Here is a 17,367-nt window from a genome sequence, read left to right on the forward strand (position 1 = left end):
AGCGGACAGCCGGGCCTGGCCGCATCGCTCCAAACGGTGTCGGAAAGACTCCGGCTTTCAATGCCAAGTCATTTTTAAGCCCCGATCCTGTCCAGGACCTTTCTCCTCGTGGATGAAAAGAACAATTTTCGAGAGAAAGGCTCGTTTTGATTAAATCTGACATGCTGCTGATAACTCCATGCTAATGTGAAATAATTAACATAATAGCCATAATTAAAAGCACGCTAACAATGCCATAAATTTATCACACAATTTTACTAGCTTTCTGCCCCTAACTGCTCTCTCATCGTTAATTAAACGTGTTGCCTTTTACAGAATGGATGTTTATACATTTCCAATATAAATAAATTCGAAACCATCCTCTCTCTCTTCCTCTTTCTCTCCTCCTTTCCTTTTGGTCTCTCGCCATTTACAGTCACGCCTTGGCGTGGACCCTGAGTGGCAGACACCTTGAAAATAAATGAAGTTTTGAGATGCAAATCCAAACAAGAACACTAAAATAGCCTCTTTTTTTCCCACCCCGAAAAGATCCGGAGAGGTATACAAGGGTGGGGGGGTGGGTAAGAGAGTTAAAAATTCCCCGCTTTGGGAAATGGAAATAATCTGAGTGGGTTGGGGCCTTGGGTATCACCTCTGCCCTTTCCCACCTTCCTTGGTGGCGGCTATCCAGACAAAGAGGCCAGTAATAGTTTAACGAATCTATGCAGATTGTCAAAAGAAGCAGACTTTGATTGTTGTGGGCGCGGGGCTGTTGGGGAGAAAGGAGGGGTATTTTTCTAATAGCCCCACCCACGTTTTGCTCCCTCTTGGACACAGAATAACTGCTCTTGGTGGGGGACACGCCCTTCACTCCCCGGAACCTGGTCCCAACGCCCCGGATTGTAAGAAAATTGCACCCGCGCGCGGGCGTGATGATTCTATCTCACGTCGCGCCAACGATTTATTCAAGTCACTGGCACTGTCTCTGACTTAAAAGAAGAGAAAAGAGGTATCTGGGTTCACTTGGGCCTGGTAAGGGGTAGGTGGGCAATTCCCGCCTTCCGCACTCTAACTGTGCCCCTCCTCCAGTGTTGACCACCTAAGAACCCAAAATGGGCTGTAATTAATTTCCCTTTCTCCATCATAAATTTTTCTATCCATTTCTTCCCTCCCCCATCCCCCGCCCGGGACGCACACACTAAATCTCCCCTTCCCTGGAAACGTCTCAATTTCCTTCCTATCGATCCGGACTCCACTCTTCTTGCCTCCTGTTGCTAGAACCTAGATGCCCACTCGCCCCACCCCTCACTCCCACCGCGTCCAGGTGGCTTTCCCAGCGGGGTACCACGTACTCTGCCCGCTCCAGGAGGAACCGAAGGGGTTTCATTCCATTCTCCTTTGGTTGTAACATTTCAAACATTTGAGCAGGTGAGGCAGCTGGCTGCCATCTTCCTTTTTAAATCTCTCCTGGGAAGTTCGCTTGTTGAGACTCAAAGAGTCACTCAAACTCGTAACTGTGTGTGTGTGTCTACTCATTCTCTCTCTACCTCTCGAATAACCCCTTGAGACTCAAAAACTTTTTATCCACATACACCCTTTTCCCTTCCCTTTATCACATTTTCTTCCCCCCCACTACATGTGTCTCACTTTCTCTCTGTATCTATCTCGCTTCTTCCATCTCTGTCCTACAGCTTGGCGGTAACTGACGACCTGCGGGCTTTTAGCTGCAAACTGCAACTACGCGGCAAACAAATTTATTTAGCCCGGCATCTAGCCGGTCTCCGGCAGGACCCTGCACAGCGTCGGGATCGGACCCTTTCGCTGGGGCAGCCTCCTGCGTCAAGGCCAGCAGGAACCTTCCTGTCTCCCTTCCCGGCCGCCGCTTCGCCTCCTTCCTGCCCCCGGAGGTTGTGCGGGCGCTATGGTCCTCCTGGAGGGAGAAAGCCGGCGGCCGGTTCCTGAGCCGAGAGTGCCCACGGAAAAATCCTCTGCCTCCGCTGGAAATCGATATTAGGCCGGCGCGGGCGCGGGACGTCGGAGCCGCAGCCAGTAGGTTGTGCACGTCTCATCATTTAGCTAATCGAGTCGAAAAGTTTCTGTAAGTGCCGGACCCAGCATCAGATGGTAACACTGATTGAACAAGAGATTAACACAATAGATCTCTAACCGAGGGGAAGCGTTGCTTTTCACGCTACGCGCCGTAATTAATGGTATGAATCAATTAATTTGACTTTTATTGTGTTGAAGGAAAAAAGCGCAACAAATGGAACCGGCAGCTGGGAGTTGTTCATCCTCCACCCCCTTCCCCAGGGAGGTTCCAAGGAGACACCGGGGAATGGACGGATCAGGCCCGGCCGTGGCAGAGGGAGGGTAGGAGGCAGCGACCAGCGGCGTGGAGGGATTCCAGAGAGCTAGCCTCGGCGGGCGGCAGAATCGAAATTAGGCTCATTTGGAGACTACTTCGAGACCGGTGAGGGGAGCCCTGTAGCCACCATCCTCCGGCACGCGTCCACACTTACTTGTCCACGCGGGCCAAGCCACCAAGGCCGCGGCAGGGCCAGCGCTGCGCCCCGCGCCCCTGCCCCTAGCGCTGGGCAACCCAAGCAGAGCAAAGGAAGTTCCTGAATGTGTAAATTTCAGGATTTTTCTTTTTTTTTTTTTTTTTGGACCTTCCGACCCTCCTTCGGTTGCTGAGGCAGTTGCAACCGCGAACTCTGCAGTTCCGGGCGGTGGCCAGCCAGCTCAGCCCGGGTCGGTTTCGCGGAAGGCTGTCTAGACGGCACGGTAAACGGTTCGAAGCCTGCGGGCCACAAAGCTGTGAAGCTACAGAAATCAACTCTGAGATGGGTTTTAGGGCCGGTGCAACCTTGGGATCATTTAGATAAAGAAAAACCGTGGAGGTTAGCGGGCGTCTCAGGATAGAGTCACCACACCCCACCCTGCTCCCAGCCTCGAGTGAGTTAGTATTCTATCCGGGGAAACTGTCTAATGAAGATGAAAGTCAATCTGTGTGTCTCAATGCCTGTAATGAAGCAGGTTTACAGATTTTAAACTTTTTATTTTATTGAATTATTTTTAGTGTGTCTAGGCCAAGGAAAGAGGAGATCGTGGATGGGGAAACAGACTGAGAGAATCGGAAGCACCACTGTCCTTCCGGAATTAAATCCACATCCCAGCATCTTCTGCAAATATTTCACTAATTATTTCCTCTCGGAACTCCTCCCCTCGTGCTCCTTCCTCTGGTGAGGCCGGCGCTCCCCTCCCAGGCCGCAGCGTACAGACAGGGATTGAGTTACGTGTGCCTGCCACACTAGGCACAGGCTCTTGCGGCTCCCAACTAGGCGGCCTAAATGCGGAAGGAAAGAGGCAGCGCATCGCGGATTCACCGGGTCAAGAGCACCGACTTTTCTTGGAGGTGTGAGGTCCACGCATCCCAGCCACGCACTTGGGGGTCGGTTTGCGGTGCCTCCCCCTCCAGTCCCAGTGAAATCCCCACAGTTTTTCCTACCATCACTGACTTGCCTTGCACTCCGCGTGCGCTGGCCACACATCCTCGCCTCCTCCAACCGCTCCGCCGCTGGTTTCCTTGGAAGTTAAATCTTGGAGGATTTGTCTACACCTTAAGAGGACAAAATCCACTTTAGCTGGCAGCAACGGAGAGCCCAGCACGCTGGCGTGCCCAAGACTGCCCAGGTTCCCCCGAGGCCATGCCCACCGCCCGGGAAGTCACCGCCCGCACACCTCATGTTTCTTCAGCCGTCCCTGGACGCTGCGTCTACCTGGAGGCACCAGGCCTCTTCCCGGATCCACTCGACTTACCCGGGCCGCTGCCAATGCCGGCTCCTTCCCCAGCGCCTCATTTCCGATTTTTTCATATGCTAAGTCGTTTAACAACTCCAAGTAGCCAGTTATGGCTTCTTTATTTATAGGGTCCCTGTTATTTTACGTCGTTTTTATTTCTCTCGGCAACTATTCTAATAGATTAATCAATAGCCATTTTCTGACCTTCGGGAACCCCAGCTGATGCTGTTTGTGGCCGCATGAAAAAATACATACAGGAAAACACGCTCGCATCCAGCCGGGAAAGAGCAGGCAGGACCTAAGTGGTTTGGTTGAGGGAGGGGGAAAAAGACATCTCAGCAGGTGTCTTCCCCAGAATGAGCACTGAGGCCAGAGGGGGATCTGAAGTCTAATTAGCAGGAGGGAGCCGGGTGCGCTGCTCTTACTCTTTAAAGCTAAAAACAATAAAACAAAAGGCAAAACAGAGACCAAGTTTTGCTTTTCAAAAGACGGTATGGGAACCTCGTTCTAGGTCGCCCGTCCCTGTCTAAGGAGTGTGGCAAAGGGGGGCAGAGAAGGGGGAATGGAGAGGGGGCGGGGAAGGCGGGGCAGCGACAGTCGCACAGTCCCGCGGACGCTCTCAGGCCCACGCCCTCACTCGCTCACACCCACCCACCTGTCTCTTATACACATCTAGATGTGTATAAGAGACAGAGCGGCAGCTGCACCTCCAGGCTGCGCGCCCCGTCCCGAGCCCGGTCCCGGTCCCGCTGCCCAATCCTGGACTCTGCCTCTCCCCCATTTCCTTTCCCCTGAGCCCCCAACGCCTACCTTCCGCGGCCTCCACCCCCTCGCGCACACTTAAGCTGGTCGAGCAAACTCACCGCGTGCCCGCCGGGAATAGCTTTCCATACAGGTAAAACCGAAAACCGAATTTTCCAAAAATGCACCCCGACGGCGCCTGCTCTTAGTACCGTGGGGATGGGAGGGAAATTCTTTGTATATATTTGTAAAAAAATTATTGACTTTCCTTTTGGGGTTTTTATTTTTTTAAGAAAAAACAAATTCCGTAGATTTAGAGCTCTGAACTTTCATTTTTTTGAAGGTTCACTCTCCGAAGTTTTATCTGAGAAAAGAATGTATAGAGACGTTGGGAGATTTTAAATATAAAAAATTTTCAAAAAGGCAAAAAGTGTCATTCTATTATAAAAGTCTGTTTATATATGAATGAATATATATGGTATTCTAAATGTTATTCCATCGTGTTGTACACAACTTTGTAAATAAATTTTTAAAATGCCCAGCCTAGTGTTTTATTTAGTTGTCTGAAGTAAATGGCAAGATTTTTAAATGGTTTTTGCCTTTTCTCCTCCCCAGAAAATCAAGGAATTTCAAGTAATGACCTTTTCAAACTTTGTAAATTCATAATTTGAGTGTAAGAAAATTTTAATTGGAGAAAGGAAACAGTATGCCTAATTTTAATTGTGTTAATATTTTTCTTTTAGTTTTCACATAAAATCAGGATGTGAGTGATATCATTCACATCAACCCATTAAATCTAAATGACCAGACATTTCTGTAAAGTAAGCTGTCATTTAAAAAAAGAAACCGAAACGACAGCAGTGTTTAAATTTTTTTTTTTTTTTTTTAAATGACCAGACTTGTGTCTTCCACAATGAAAACTTCCCAAATGAGAGAGTTTCTGGTCATTTCAATTATCCTTTGAAAAGTAAGTAAATTACAAACATTCCTCTTTTTAACATTTAAATCTTAGATTTTTGAAATTATTTCTCTTTATTCCTTAAGTGGAAGTGGTAAATAGACCCAGCTGGTTTTAAAAATTTATGTTAAGGCATTTTACATTTTGCAGTGAGATTTTATTTATATTCATCTGATAGATAATACATAGTTTTGTTTTCATAATATTTTCAAATAAGATACCTCATTTATGTGGCAATAATCAATTCACAACATAATTGGATTTCTGAAGGGTTCCTATAGATGCTTCCTCTCCCTCCAATCCGAAGCCTTTCTGAAGGCCAAGGAATGGTGGCCTTAATACCCTTTTAAAAACAGCTGAACATCACCTCTCTCCCCTTTTTTTCTTTACCTTAGGCTAGGTTAGTGTGAAATGCGGGATCGTAGGGCAGGAATGGGGAAGGTCCTCGTAGATTATTTTTAATGTGCATTTCAGCTGTTAAAAACCTTTTAAAAGAAAGTATGAAGGTAGAAATGAAACATCTTGATGTGGAAGGCTGGTTCTCACCACTATCAGCATATCCTCAAAAGGCATCAATTGTAATTATTTTGTAATTAATTTAGCTGTTACAATTACTTGTGCGAAATCGCTTTTAAAAACTGGAGCGAGTAGCAGTGCTGGCGGCTCGGCCCTGCGCGCGTCCTTTTGGTTAAACCCGGCCAGTCCCCAGTGTTCTCCACTTTGCCTCCCTGGTGATGGAGATGCCTCCCCGTCGCGGATCCCAGCCTCATTTCTCCTCTGTCGACGTGGGCTGGGAGTTGCTTTGAAATACACTTCCTTGCAAATACCAAATCTGTTTTCCTGGTAAACCGTAAACATTATTGTGTCCTTGAGTAAACATTCCTTCGGGATCAGGGTCCTAAAATAAAACAAGCTGCCGGGGGTGAGATAGTTTAACTTGATAAACAAGAACCTGATAACCACCGCGAGAGAGGAGCAATGGTAACCTTCACCGAGGGGAGATTATGGACCACACGGTCTCCGGGTGGGTCCCTTCTAATCTCCTTTTACAAGGAAAACTAAACGGATCTAATTTTGTTTGTGTGTTGCAGCTATAAAAGTAACAAGTTGTTTCACAGTTGTGTCTGGCTAATCGGTTTTTACACAAACAGCAAATGGTACATGATTTGTGCAAACACATAGAGAGGTTATTTCTAAATTTAGCTGACACCCCCTGGGAAAAGGGAAAGGCAGGGCTTCTTGAATTCACTTTTAGCCTCAAGAAGCTGCTGATCCAAGGCTTCTAAATGACATTGGATAACAGGGGCCTCATTCCATCCCTGATCCTTTGTTACTTATAAAATTACTCGCTCATATTTCCTCGCATAGCAGCAATACCGGCCGAGCCTGCGCCAGCAGCGTGACACTCAGCCACAAGCCGCCGCCGGAGACTCGCAGGGCTTTTTCCAGCGCTACATTCATTAGGCGGCGGGGTGAACAGGAGAGACCTGCCGGCAACTTTCCTTCCAGCCAATTCTTACCCTTGAACGACGGCCTAGAGATGGTCCCCTTCCTTTATGTCGTGGAGGGCAGGAAACACTCGGACCCAGACCCCCAACCTGCCAGCGGTTGTTTAAAGTCCTGGTAGATGTCAGGAAGATGGGCCCGACCGTCGCACCCTCAAAAACTTTTTGGTTTAAGCTTTTTAAACCTCGAAGATTTAGCACAGAAGGGGAAATGCAAATATCATAGATAATGATCGCAAGCATTTAGTGGTAGGGCGGGGGGAAGCCTGAAACCTTGTTTGATGTTATGGAACTCAGGCATCTGCGACAAACGACACTGGAAACAGCTCTCTCGTTGAGATTTAAAGGCAACGACTGATATCCACTTTTTATTCCACTTAAGAAAAGAAAACTAAAGGAAGGGAGGGCAGATTTATTTGCAATAAAAGGAGGAAGCGGGTTGATTTTTATGGGGAAGATTTTAGCTTTCTGCTACACACGCATTTAGACGTTTCTACTTTCTCTAGCACTTATTCCTAGAAAAATCAATCCAGCCCTGAGGCCTGTGGCCCCTACAGTGTTCCCAGGACCAAGTTCTGAGTGGGACCGGCCGCATCTAGTCCCTCCGGAAGGCGGATCTGGATGTCCAGGGAAAGGCAAACGAAGAGTAGAGCAAAACATGTGCGGGCTGAGGGCTCTCGATGCGATGGCAGATGTGGCCTGTAGGGGGCGACGAGCAGACGGAAGACTTCGCGGTTTGTCTGGAAGGGTCCAGCCCCAGCCCCGAAGGCCTCTCCTTCCCTCCCACGCTCTGAGCCTCCTGACATCCTTGCTTATTCTTAGGCCCCGTACGCCTAGGTCGAACCTCGAGAAGCTGCTTTCCTCCTCTCCTCCGCCTGTGTCCTGGGAGGAACAGAGTCCCAAGAGGAGTTTGTCCTAAAGATTGGGAGGCAATAAAGTTTAGTCATGAGGAAACATTGACTTGGAAGCAATTAAGAGTTATATTTGAGGTTATTTATTTCACGTGGTTTATAGGGTGAGTCTTGTTAGTAAGGAGAACATGAAAGGCTGATACGTGTGTGAGAGAGGTGGGTATTTTTAACTTGAGTCCCTTGAGAAACTGTCCTGAGGGGTATGTGATCTTTCAGATCTTTCTTTCAGAAAGTGTGTTCCAGAGCCTTATGTCCCCCGACTCCACCTGTGTCCCCGGTGGTGCAAGCTGCAGAATAAAGTAGTGGAAGTAGGAGGTTGAAAGGGCATTCTGAAAGTGCCAGGCTGAGCTTTGTGGGGGGCCGTCTGTTTCAAGGGAGGAGGCGACAGGAAGAAGCAGGATGAGAAAGGCCTTGCAGAAGGCGTTCCAACAGGGATTAGGCATTTCCTAACTGTGACTTTGGACAAGCTGCTTGGTTTCTTTGCATGTCTGCATTTCCTCGACTCTACAGTGAGAATGAGTCTGCCTGTCACCCGGGCTTGCAGAATTAGGTGAAATGGTGTCAGTGAAAAATGTCTTATAAACTGTAAAGTACTGGGGGCATGTAGAGTTTGTTTTTTAATGGCCTCTGCACGAAGAAACGATTCTGTTCTAAGCACTGGTACACTACCAAATACGTTGACTTGGTTTTGAACAATTTGATTTTAGGTATGAAAGGTGGATTTTTCTAAGAGGGGTTGCAGAACCCATCCCAGGAAACTCCCACCTCAGAAAGGGCTTTTAAAAGGTGGAGCCTCCTCCTGGTCTGTAGCCCTTTCACCATGCCTGCGGAGAAGCCCTCGGTGCCCACCCATCCTTCAGCCTGCACCCCCAGCTCCAGGGGCAGGGCATACCTCTCTCTTCTCTCTGGCAGAGCGGCCTACTCTGCTGTTTGCCCCTATGCTTCCACTATCCGAGGCAAGTGGGGAAACCTGAGTCCACTGCTGACAGACACCCATTAGTGCAAAATGTGGCCTGGGAGGCGAATTAAAGGTAACCAGATCCCAAACCCACTTAAAAGACCACCCTCCCCTTGCTGCCCTCCAACAGTTGGCAGAGTTACACCGAGAGCCAACTACTCTCTTCGCCACTCCCCCTCCCCTTGCCCTCTGAGGAATGTACAAGCCATTCTTTGCTCCCTGGGGTACTCAAAACAAAATTTGAAAATAAATGTAAAACCAGCCAGGGTGTCTGTAAGAAGGCATAACCATCTCATTTTTATTTCCTGAAGTGCTGTCATATATTAGAATTTTCCTAAATGCAGAATTAAATTGGTCCCCTCCCCCATTTTAACATAAAACTGCTACCTAAGGCTCTCCTCCAGATGATCTGTGCTTTTGCACACAGCTCAGTCCCATCAGGGGCGAGATAGGGAAAAAGAGGGACACCTTCACTCTCTTGCCTGAGTCCTCTGGTGCTGAAGAATATCAGCATTAGAAGTGGCCTCCGGGGTCACCCTGGCCCTCTTTTCACACAGGCCCACCCAGAAGGTTCTGGGACTTACCCAGAGTCACTCAGCAGCCCAAGTGCAAGCTATGGAAGTACTCGGAGGAGGAAAAAGTGTGCTTTACCCAGCAAGAAGGCGCCACTTGAGGAAACAAAAGCAGCAGACTCTGGGGCAAGGAAGATTGGGGAGGGTTGAGAGAAGGGAAAGACAGACATAGACGCGCCAGGCCGATGGAACTCAGCTCCGGGAAGGCTGTGGACCTGGACCCTGGGGCTTCCCGCGAGCTGGGCGCCTCTAGCCCGGCGATGGGCGGTTCTGCCGGGACCGACGGCCCCATTTCCTTCTTGCCTCATGATTTGGAAGGGAGGAAAGAAGGCGGGAACTGCAGGCCCGAAGCTCCCCTCGCCCAGCGGCCCAACCACAGTGCTGTCGTGTCGGGGATCGGTCCCCAAGGGCGCCCCCAACCCTCTGCCCACGCCAAGATCACCCCCGTGCTAACCTCGAGGGCTCGGCCTGCGGGACTCCGGCTGCCCCTGCCTGGAGGGAGGGAAGGGAGAAGAGAATACGAATTAATTACGAAGGAAACCCAGGTGTGAGAGGCACCCTCCGCGGAGCTGGGCGTGCAGCGGGGCGCGCGGTGGGGCCTCTGCTCCCGTCCCGGTCCCGCGGCGACTCAGTTGGCGGATCATGGGAGGCTCGCGAAGGAAAATAAATCCCCTCAGAGTGAACCTGGGAGGCCGTGAGGACCCAGCCTGGGATCTCTGGGGAAATAGGGGCTAGTTTACCACGGTCTAATTAAGCCACAGCCCTAGTGTGAGGACCCTGGCCACCCGGCCGGGCTGGGGGATGGATGGGAGTGTCCCCCAACCCCGGCCGCGAACCGGCAGCGAGAAGCACATTCTCCGCCATCCCTGGCACCGCTGCTCCCGCCTCTGCGGACTCCGCGTTTGCCGTGCTGCTTCCCGGGGTCCGGGGACCAGAGCTGCGGTGCACGTCTTAGTGAAGGGGGGAGTTTTGGTTCTTTTCCTGCCTCCATCCCTCCCACTTTCCTCTCAACAGATGGTAAGGAAGACTCAGTTTTCTCCGAAAAAGCTCCTGTTATCCCTTTCTGCAAGGGGCGCGTGCCTAGGTTCGCGAGGAGCTCTCTTGTCCGCCCCAGAACAATCCTAAACTCTGAATGTTCTTTTTGCTCTCGAGGTTCCCCTGGGATGCAGCGTCTCCTCCGCGAAGCCTTCCTGAGCCTCCCTGCCCAGGTCAATTGCTTCTTCTTGAAGCTCACCGTGCCAATTAATGAGCCATTGTCATTAGTGTTGCCCTGTGAGTTCCTGGTGAGTTCCTGACCGCCTAGCATTGCTGAACACAAAGGGAACGATCTAAATTATTTGTCTGATGAATAACAGCCTTGCACCACGGGAACGGGGATAGGGGATCTTGAAGGCTGTTAACTTATCAAATCAAGTCTTTCTCAAGAGTTTGGGGGACTGTTTTCTTCCCATTTCTTTTCTTCAGTTTCTTTCTTTGTAATAAATGCTTTTTATAAACACTTAATTTTTTAAATGAATGAATTTTAAGCCTTTATTAGAGGTCTAAAAAGCATAAGACCCATCAACTATGTATATTTCTCAGTCATTGTGAAATTAGTTGAAAACTTCTCCCAGCCTGAAGTACCAGTAGCTGGTTCCACCTCCCACCCTAATGTAGAAACCTCTTCAGAACACCTCGGTTTTCAGCCAGCATCTGTTTCCATTTTTCCAGTGGAAGAGGAAGAGGAACCACTACCTCACAAAACAATCCATTCCACTTAAGGGCATCGTTATTTGTTCAAGAGTCTTTCTTTTCTAGAATCCCTTTATTTCCTTAGTAAAGGATAGTGGATTTGAGAGTCATTTGCTCAGATTTTCATATGAAAGATGGTCGTATTTCCGTGTGTTGGGTTTCTTTATTTAGAAACACAAAGAATTCACTGTACTTTGGTTCCTACATTAAAAAAACTATTTGTGGGGGGGAAACTGAGCAAAAGCTAAAGTTTTTAGAAAGCCTCTGGATTCTGTATTCATTACACACGATCCAGGGTGGTCCAGAGGCCTTGCTTTGAGACCCACTTGGAGAGCCTTGGGTTCAGACTACACTGGTGGTAAAACTCTTGTGGAATGGTTGTAAGAGTTTTGTGTTCTTGTTTTTTTTTAACCAGGTAAAAAGCTTTCTTTTTTTTTTTTTTCATTTTGTTTTTACAAGCTAAGATAAAAAGTATTTTTTAAAAAGTTAAATCATTTAATTCATCTTTCATTGCTGTATTCCTTGGCATAAAAGTTACGTCTTACCTATATTAGTCATCTAAACCACTCATCATATAAAACTAGGAACTTAGATGTCTTCTCTGGAAAATATTAATGTAGATTCCACTGTTTAATTAGAGAAGCAGAGAGAGGGAAAATCCCAGATATTTGGCCTTTGCCTTCCAATTGGAATCAAGATAATGTGTTCTTTTGTGTTACCCATTTAATGCATTATTTTTGACAAATTTATATCCCAGTTTGTGTGGTTCCCATTTGATTTAGTCTTCATATAGCCCTGTTTGTTTCCTTCTTTGCCATTATTACAGGTTATACTGGTAAATCTTCTCTCAAATTCTACCAGCTTGCAAATGTAAATGTTGGTTATAAAAGCAAGGTAGTATCAAGATCAGCACAAATTAATCACAACCACTGTGAAGCATCTGCTTTATTGATGGTACTTCAACAGCATCATCTTTCCACATATATCAGGAATTAAGACTTTATAATAAAGTTACTCTTGTTGCTAGAGGGAATCAAGTGCAAGAGTTAATAGATTGGATTAAAAGACAAGACTAATTCTTAGTCCTAGTCCTGACATTGAATTTAGAAGCCCACATACAGTAAAGATTGCTAGTGAAAATTTAGCTGAGAGAAGGAAAGGAATTATAGTATAATAACTATCATTTCAAAATTTTAGCTTTTTGAGTAACTGTTTTAAAAATTTAGAGTTTTTTTTAAACCTTGATTTTACTTTTATCTTGATTTAAGATATCTGTCATTCAAACCTCCAGCAGCTTCAGAACTTATTTACTCTAATACTGATACTATATAATACAATTCAAGGTAAGGGACTGAAATATTCTCTGCTACCACCACCTATGAGGTCCAACAAATAATTTGAAGAAGACTCACAGGAGATTATGAGCAGGAATCCATGCTCAACTTTGGGAACCAGTATTCTAGTGCAGTATATTCAAAATACATACTTAATGGGTTACTTTTTTTGTTGTTGTTACTTTAAAATAAAATATTCTTACAGTAAATGAGATGAAGTTTGGGAAGCATATTATTAGTTGTGAGAGCTAAACACTTATGATGTGAGAGATATCTATATTGTATTTTTCAAACTGATTCCCTTACTTGAGAAGGTTTCTTATTTGAGACAGAGAATGATATTCTGGAAGGAGCATAGGCTTTGGAATTGATAATCTTAGGGTCAAATTCTGGCTCTGCCATTTCTTAACTATGTGATCCTGATTAAAGTTACTCAGCCTCTCTGAATCTCAGTTTTCTTACCTACAAAATGAGGATCAGGATAGGAAGATTTACTATCACGTATTTGGAGTGCTCAAATATAGGTGCTCTTAGTACTATAACAGTTTTGCTGTTATATAGTGGTCACATTTTCATGAGGCTACCTTAATTTTTACTCTGATATCATATACCAAATAGTTGCACATTTCATATTTAAAAATGAAGTCATTGAGACCACTGTCCCTTCCATCTGTTTGAGCTAGGTATCATTTTTGTGTTCTCACAACTTAACAAATGTGAAACAATTTACTCTGTAGTGTTGCTTGGTAAATCACTTTTTCACTTTCAGGATATTTTTCAGTCTTGTGGATGAGAGGTCTTGACAATAGTCATTAAAGATATGATAGCATTTTCACAAGAACAAGGACATGTGCCTTATGTCTCTTTGCTGAGCTCCAGTCTGGGTGGACTAGTTTTAACATTTCTCTAGATCTACACTAATATTTCACTAGGATAAGTCACTATCTGCCTAGGTCGGATCTGATTAAGTCAGTAACTACTTTTGCTAATAAAGACCACCTTAGTTACACTATCTAGTTAATGGAAGGATGTGATGTTGTATAGTTCCAGGAGGATGGGATAGAAGTCAGCCGGTTTGGGTTTGCTGGATGGTGACTTTGGTTAAGTCACTTGAAACTCAAAACTGCAGATTATTATTATCTAGTGGAGACATATTACATATCTGTTTAGCTTACTCCCATTAAACCAAACATCATTTTAAAAGCAGTGTTACAGTTCTTTTAGAATTAGTCTAGCAGGTTTTCCAGTTCTCACCAGAAAACTAAAGAAATAAAAATAAAAAAATAGAGAGAGAGAGAATGAAAATCCACTTAAATGTGAAGCTACCCTGAATTCCACTTAATGGGCACGAGATGCAGGGAAGTGAAGCAAGGGTGGCACAAATTGCTGTTTCCATAGTTAGTGTCAGTTCTCTTATCCTTTTCTTTTTTCTTTTGTTTTTCTTTCCTTTTTTTTCTTTTTCTTTCTTTCTTTTTTTTTTTTTGAGGTGGAGTTTCACTCTTGTCGCCTAGGCTGGAGTGTAATGGCGCTATCTCAGCTCACTGCAACCTCTGCCTCCCGGGTTCAAGCACTTCTCCTGCCTCAGCCTCCCAATTAGCTGGGATTACAGGTGCCTACCACCATGCCTGGCCAGTTTTTTGTATTTTTTTTAGTAGATATGGGGTTTCACCATGTTGGCTAGGCTGGTCTCGAACTCCTGACCTCAGGTGATCCACCTGCCTCGGCCTCCCAAAGTGCTGGGATTACAAGCGTGAGCCACTGCACTCGGCTCTCTTATACTTTTTACAGTATGGGCATCTTGCTGCCAAAAGTGTTGGTGTTTAAATATATACTACCCCCATTTTTTGTACAACATAGCCTCTAAATGCAAGTCAGCTATTTCTTTTTTTCTTTTTCCTTCCTTACTTCCTTCCTACCTTCCTTCCTTCCTTCCTTCCTTTTTCTCTTTCTCTCATTCATTCACTCATTCATTCATTTCTTTTGACAGAGTTTCACTCTGTCACCCAAGCTACAGTGCAGTGGCATGATCATGGTTCACTGCAGCCTCAACTGCCCAGACTCAAACAATCCTCCCAAGTATCTGGGACATCACATGTGCACTGCCACACTTGGCTAATTTTTATAGAGACAGAATCTCGCTATGTTGCCCAGGCTGCAAATTAGCTATTATATCTATAGCTCAACCAAAGGAAAAGTTAGCTATTTAGATTAATGGAGATATGGTAATGCTTATATACTGTAAAGGAAAATTTAAAAAATTTTTGTGATTAATTTTTATTATATTTGATTTTTACCTTACATGTTTCTTTAGAGTCTAACTCCTGTATAAGATGCAATTTCCATTGTAATATCTGCCTTACCAGGGTTTTTCTGAGAATCAAGTGATATATGTTTAATTGCTTTGCAAAATTTAACAGTGCTATGAAATGTAAATTGTTTCTGTCCTCTGGACAAGACTTGGCCAGGAATTCATTCTAATAGATTTGCTCTTACTTGTTTTGTGTTTTCACACAGAAAAGGAATTATAGATAAGTATAGAACAACAGCCATGATGATGATGATAGGAGCTTAGAAGATAAATTGACCCCTTACCACGTGCCAGAAAATGTGCTTAGTGCTTTAAGAAGATTATCTTAGTTAGATACTTCTTTGGGGGGAGTTCCTCCTCTAGATTTCTATCATGTAGGCCCTCCTAGAGTTACCTCACTTCAAATTGGGAAATCTCCAAGTGTGTGTGTGTGTGTGTGTCTAGTGCTTTTTTTATTCTTATAGAGCTGAACTAGTAAGTGCTAGACAGGGAAATATTTATTTCCTACTCAACATGTTTCCATGGTGAGGAATTTTTATTAGAGGAAGATGTGAGCTTCTTCCTTTCCCCCTGCCCCCTCCACTGAGGGCAGGAGAGTGACTTATCTGATTGAAGAGTTTGGAAGAGGGAATTGGGCATTTGTGGATTAGCCACTCTTGTACGTTTTGGGCATGACTGCTTGCAGAAAGGATGCATTCTGGTTTTCAGTCTCCACCATGCTGTGACTTAGCAAAATATGCTCTATACCTGTGGGTGAGGTCTGCATCTGTTTAGTGCTGCCTATGGCTGGGTAGGTAAATCTGACTAGCTCAGCAACTGTTAACAGTTAGTCCACTTGATTTTATGTCTTTAATTCAACTTTCATCAGAAATACAGCTAATATTTTTAATCTCTGACTCCTGTGTCTACTTTTAATTGGTTCCAAATTTAGATGGGAAAGAGAAGGGTTATGAATTAACTACTTAAAAGCCTGATAAGAGGCAGTGTAAGGGAGTGGTTAAGAGCACTGGTGTGGAAATGAAATTGCCGATTTCAAATTCTGGCTCCATGACTTATTAGCTGTGTTATATTGTGCAAGTTACTTAATCTCCTGTGCCTTAGTTACCTTATCTTTAATTTTAAAAAAAAAATTTTTTTTTTTAAGACATCTCACTCTTTTACCCAGGCTGGAGTGCAGTGGTGCAATCATGGCTCACTGTAGCCTCAACCTGCCAGGTTCAACTGATCTTTCCACCTCAACTTCCCGAGTAGCTGGGACCACAGGCACACACCACCATGCCTGGCTAATAAGACGAGGTCTCATTATGTTGCCCAGGCTGGTCTGAAACTCCTGAGCTCAAGCAAGTCTCCCTCCTCAGCCTCCCAAAGTGCTAGAATTATTGGCATGAGCCACCATGCTCAACTTAATTACCTTATCTTTTAAACAGGGACAATAATAGTCCCTATTTTACCTTCGCTGAGTTGGTGAGAGGATTAAATAATTTAATACATGTAGAGTGTTTCTAATAGTCCTGGGCACATAATAAACATTAAAAAAACTGTTAGCTATTCTTATTATTATATCAATATTAACAGCCCAAGGATATAATCTAAATATTTGCACATAATTTGCACTCAGCTTCCTTTTTTTTGAGACAGGGTCTCACTTTGTCACCCAAGCTGGAGTGCAGTGGTGCAATTTTGGCTCACTGCAACCTCTGCCTCCTGGGCTTAAGCAGTCCTCCCACCTCAGCCTCCTGAGTAGCTGGGACCACAGGCTTTCACCACCACATCGAGCTAATTTTTTGTATTTTTGGTAGAGACAGGGTTTCACCACGTTGCCTAGGCTGGTCTCAAACTCTTGGACTCTAGCGATCCACCCACCTCAGCCTCTCAAAGTGCTGGGATTACAGGTGTGAGTCACCATACACAGTTGCACTCAGCGTCTAACTTTCTTCCTGCAATGACTGAATGTTTATGTCTCTCCAAAATTCATATGTTGAAATCCTAACCTAATTCTGAAATGATGGTATTAGGAGGTGGGGCCTTTGGGAGGTGATTAGGTCATGAGGATAGAGTCCTCATAAATGGGGTTAATGCCCATAATTGGCTTGACTATAGTAACCACTATTTATATATTTTGGTTTCCCTGGGCCACATTGGAAGAAAAGAATTGTCTTTGGCCACACATAAAATACACTAACACTAATGATAGCTGTTGAGCTAACAAACAAACAAACAAAAAAAATCACAAAAAAAAATCTCACAATGTTTTAAGAAAGTTTACAAATTTCTGTTGGGCTATATTCAAAGCTGTCCTGGGCCACATTCGACTCACAGGCCACAGGTTGGACAGGCTTTACGTGTATCAAAACATCATGTTGTATACCTTAAATATAATAAAAATAAAATATGGCTGGTCAAGCTGGGCACGGTGACTCATACCTGTAATCTCAGCACTTTGGGAGGGCAAGGTGGGTGGATCACCTGAGGTCAGGTGTTCGAGACCAACCTGGCCAACATGACGAAAACCCTGTCTTTACTAAAAATACAAAAAACGAAACTAGCTGGGAGTGGTGGTGGGCTCCTG

The 17,367-nt window shown here is 45.3% G+C and overlaps 1 long non-coding RNA gene across 2 annotated transcripts; it reads right to left on the reverse strand.

The window, feature by feature from the left end:
* Positions 1-3,023: 3,023 nt before the first annotated feature.
* Positions 3,024-4,429, reverse strand: LOC105545886. Of its 2 annotated transcripts, none has more exons than XR_001007011.1 (3): positions 3,799-4,429; positions 3,502-3,598; positions 3,024-3,325 (listed from the first exon to the last, which is right to left on the reverse strand). It is a non-coding gene; the product is annotated as an uncharacterized LOC105545886 (long non-coding RNA). The 2 variants fall into 2 exon arrangements; XR_001007012.1 differs by lacking the exon at positions 3,799-4,429 and adding an exon at positions 3,759-3,786.
* Positions 4,430-17,367: the final 12,938 nt, after the last annotated feature.

The sequence above is a fragment of the Mandrillus leucophaeus genome, unplaced genomic scaffold, assembly GCF_000951045.1.
Source record: "Mandrillus leucophaeus isolate KB7577 unplaced genomic scaffold, Mleu.le_1.0 Scaffold341, whole genome shotgun sequence".
NCBI lineage: Eukaryota > Metazoa > Chordata > Mammalia > Primates > Cercopithecidae > Mandrillus > Mandrillus leucophaeus.